This window comes from Pinus tabuliformis, chromosome 8 (genome assembly GCF_031772625.1).
Source record: "Pinus tabuliformis cultivar Carrire ecotype Pingquan chromosome 8, CPIR1, whole genome shotgun sequence".
Taxonomy (NCBI): Eukaryota; Viridiplantae; Streptophyta; class Pinopsida; order Pinales; family Pinaceae; genus Pinus; species Pinus tabuliformis.
In genome coordinates this window covers 1,697,616,705-1,697,621,484 of record NC_142294.1, presented here as the reverse complement: position 1 = coordinate 1,697,621,484, position 4,780 = coordinate 1,697,616,705, and positions in this window count along the sequence as shown.

Below are 4,780 nucleotides of genomic sequence, written 5' to 3'. Positions count from 1 at the left end.
TGGTTCTCTCATAAACTTCATTGTAAATATTTTTGCAATATGTGAAATCAAAAAAAGGGGACTAAGTCAAAGGGACACAGATTCCAAAGTTGGGGAGGAGGATTGCTTGCTTGGGATGTTGTGGTTTCTTGTGCAGAGAAAGAAACTTGAATTGCAGGATAGCCATTAAAGGTTGGTTGGTGCATGAATTCAAGGGACTAGTTCTGAAATTTAAATGGGTTGTAAGAGAAAGTACTAAGGCCCATGTTGCTTGAAAAAAAGAAACAAGAAAAGGGCACAAAGATTTATGAAGGGGACTGTGAATTACAAGGTAGAAAGGGTGAGGTAGTAAATGTTGGTTGAGAAAGAGGCCAAGGCTGCAAGAATGGTGGGGGGGGGGGGGGGGGGGGGGGAATCCCTGTAAAACAAGGAAAAGACAACAAAAGACACATTCATTCAAAAGGAAAGAGGCAGACAGAGAAGGAAGAGTAAATTTGGGCATCCAATGAGACCAAACCAGCTGGAAGCTCTAAAGAGAAGAGAAGAGAAGTGGATTGGTTCTCTAGTTCCCTAGAGGCTGTGGATTGAGCTACTAGTCTCTAGAAACTTGTAACAAATTGGGGTCCCTAGAGGTTGTGGGTTGAGATAGGATCCCTAGATCCCTGTAACACCTTGGGTCCCTAAAGGTTGTGGGTTGAGACAAAGGTCTCTAGATCCTTGTAACAGCTTGATTCCCTGGAGGCTATGGGTTGGGATGGAATCTGTGGAGCCCTATAATAGCTTGGGCCCCCTAGAGTCTATGGGTTGAGATAGTAGACTCTAGAGTCCCATAACAACTTAGGAAGAGGCCATCCTAAAGCAACATCAAAGGAAGACTTGAATTAAGACCCTCAGATATTGCATTATAGTTACAATGGATTTTGGGCTCCCTAGGAGGGGGTGAATCATTGTGTATACACATGGGGGTGAGGTAGAGCACCTTTGGACTCCTTGTGTTGACAAAAGAAGTGGAAGTTAGCAAGTGGTATTGAGGAAGGAGGTCCTATGGAGTCCCTATTTTAGTTGGCAGTTTGCATTCAAGTCCCTTATGCAAGCATCCCCCCAGACTCTGGAATCTGGCTCGGGTTGACTTTTGCAATTAAGTGCAGTTGCAACTTTCTATGGTTGGGTGGAGATTCCTTGTCCCATACTCAATTGCCGTACAAGTTCAAAGATAAGTATCTGCTTGTACTTGTTTATTTGTTGATGAACCATGATGCATCCTTGATTGTGTTAGTTATGGATTCTGAAACTATATTTGTATTGTTAATGTCTGAATATGTGGATGCACTTTTATGCGGATACAATATTGATGGACATGATGAATATGTGTGTGTATGTGTGTTGCTTCTTTGGCACAAGTAATGTTATTAAAATAAACTAAGTGAGCATGAGCTTTGGAACTGGAAATAAGACATTATGTGAATGACTTGCTAGTGTTGAACACAGAACAACAAGTTCACAAAATGTAAAATAAATTACATGGTAATAAGGAATAAGCCATAATTCTAAGATAAATCTTACCCTGAATGAAATGCTTAACTGTATTGAAAACAACATATAAGTAAATAACAGAGAAATAATAGGCTGTGTTACAGGCCATATCAAAGCTAGAAGAGCTGGAAATGAAATTTGAAAACAGTGGGTTAAGAGACCCTTTCTTATTAATGAGAAACAGTTACATGGAATATCTTTTGGCCAGCAAGGTCTACTTTCTCTTACACCCATTTATTTGCTTGTGTTACAAGTTGTTTTGTCGTGTAGCAGGCATTGTATCAATGTTGACGTTTTTTTCCCTTAGGGCTAGATGAGCCCGTCATGTTTACCTAAATGGACTTCAGCCTTGCATTTTGAGCGAGATTGATATCTTTCATTGGTGTCCTAGTGTCGTCGGTGAGGAACTGGAAGGTTTTTCTTAGCACCATTGAGCTGCTTATAGGATCGAAATGGATTCTGACACTGGTGAAATGCGGTGGGTGAGGTGGAGAACTTTCAAGAGCTCACACCAAGCCCATGGTAGGTAAGGGTCATTGGAGTGCCTATGTCAGCATGCATGGGATTCCCTATCTAAGAATGGGGAATGATTGCGAGCTAGGAACTCCTTGGAGTTTGATTCCCCCAGGCTCAGGAGGGGTGGTACCATGGAATTCCTTAATAAACCATTGGCATGGACATGAAGCCTTGAAGTTGATCTGGAGGTTTTAGCACTCTATAATTTTCCAATGTTGCAGAAGAAAATCGCAAAGGTAACCACAAACCACTTTGGATGTTGGGATCTAGCCCAACCAGCTTCAGAGAGGACCCTCTCTGTGATATTTAACTTTGTTGTATTATATATTAGGCTAGTTATTAAGTTTCGAAGTCTGGTTTTAAATTGATTGGTCGGTTAAGTTCTTGAACCTTCCATTGGGCTATGGATTCTATGGTTTACATGGGGTCTGTTTTAGCTTTTAGAAGGCATTTCATAGGGCAAGGTAGCTAAACTAAATGGATCCCTTATATTTAAGTGAAATGGAATGGAAGAAAAGATATAAGTTTAATAGAAGTCAAAGAGAAATTAATAATTCCTTAACATGATATCAGAAGAAAACATAGAAATTATCTACAGCTAGAAGCAGATTGTATTTTTCAACAAATTATGTTCATCGACTTTATGTATAATAATTCAGATTTTAGAAAACATAAGTATGGATACAAAATAGTAACGAATTAACAATGTAATAAGCACATCACCAGATAGTCTACCACATGGATCTTGTGAAGAATGTCCTTTTTATTACTAATCAGCCCATCAAATAGAAAATAGTACAATAGTGTTCTGGAATGCAAAAATAGACGCAAAAATCAACCCTTGATACTTCTAAAAGAGAAGTATTTATAAGATTTTTACAAAATATCCTGTCAAAACTTACTAGGATGTATTTATAAATTCCTAAACTAAATCTATCTAACTTATTACAAATATTTAGGGAATTTGAACTGTTTGTAGTGTTGGCACTAAATTCGTGGAATTACTGACTGTCTGGCCCTTTGAATCTTGTTTTTCTGTTGAAGTTGAGTTGTGCAACCAAATCCACTACTTATTCCAATAATTCACATAATTTATCCCAGCGCTGCTCACTTGGGATAGTTGTCTTCAGTAACGTTCTGTAAACCTCATCAACTTTAGTATATTTAGAAAATGTCGGTTTGGAAATGAATATATGTTTAATTTCATACTGAGTGTCTAGGTCATATGCCAACGCTTCCAAGAATGCCTTCCCTGTCATGTTGATTCTTCCACTTGTAACTTTGGAACTGTCTTTAGCCTTGATCATTAATTTTTCATTGTAATCGGGCCACGTACTAAGCTTGTCGCTTATTACCAATAAATTAGGAAGTCACTTCTTATAGAGGGCTTCTAGATTTTTTAAGAATCTTTGTATTTCAATGTCCAAAGTCTGACACTTTTCTTTAGGTTTCCTCAAAAAAATTATCTTAGTCAGCTCCTTCTTCACTTCCAGTATTTTTTATGTTCTATCTTCAATCTCCAGCTCTTCTAATTCCCATTTATTTTTAGAGTTGAGGAACTTGATGAGCTCAGTAACTTCAATGGGTCTAAAATGTTATCACAAAATCACAACTGAAGGGCTGCTGATCAGGCAGACTCTGTGTAACTATTTCAGACCAAGCTTTTGACTAAGGATTAGCCTCCCTAGCCTGAGAGGGCTCTCTCAAGAAAAGGTTATTGATTTTGAATGTTGATAAGAGGGCTAACTCTTGTACAATAGATTTAATGTAAGCATAACTGGTTGGAAACACACCAAAAGATATCTCATTGGGCTATGGAGTCTATAATATCAAGTAAACAAGAAAAACACAGTGAACTCATAGAAATCAAGGCTCTTAGCATTACAAGTCAAACATATTCCACCACACATAGCTTGCTGTATACACAGGAAGTCAGAGCATATAAGTATGAATTCTGAGTGATTGCATACAACAAAACCATAAAATAACATAAGGTATAACACATCATCACTTCATTTGACCATGACAATCCTTCGAGAATCTTGAGAAGAGTCTAACTCTGTTTTACTATTACTGTCAAAAAAGATCTTACAGTGGCCCAAAACAACACACTTTTTCTATTAAGTATCCAACCTTTTTTACATCTAAGTTATTCCTATATATAGCCTATCAAAACACTGTTGTACGAGACTCCTCATCAACCATGAAGGGAGCTCGGGCTTTTGACATAAATGACCTTAACAATAACATAAACGAACTAATTTATTACAAGAGATATGATGCTACGAAAACAGAGGATTCCATCATATTGGCACTTTAAGTCTTCTTCCTTGTATACCCTGATGTGTCCTTTGAGCTTGCCACCTGTAGTACTGCAATAATAACCATATCCAAGCTTAAAACAGATTCAATGTACATACAGCTCCGGATACTTGATGCATAGATGACTTCAACAACCGAAAAGAAAATGAAGCCTATATTCTTGGTTGCCGCCTCCCCTCGGTGTTCATATATTAATGATCCATCTTTAAGCCATTTAAACCTTGGATAGTCCCGTGTGACTGAAGAAAACTCATAACCCAGCCATCCCACAACTGGACAAGTGTATCATTTAACACCTCAGCAGCTCTATCCAAACCCTAAAATTTCGGAGATAAAGTGACTTTTAGGCAAAAGACAAAACTTCGACTTTTTCTTTGAATATTTACACCTGGCCTCCTTTTCAAAATATCTGACTGATCTTCTATAGTCT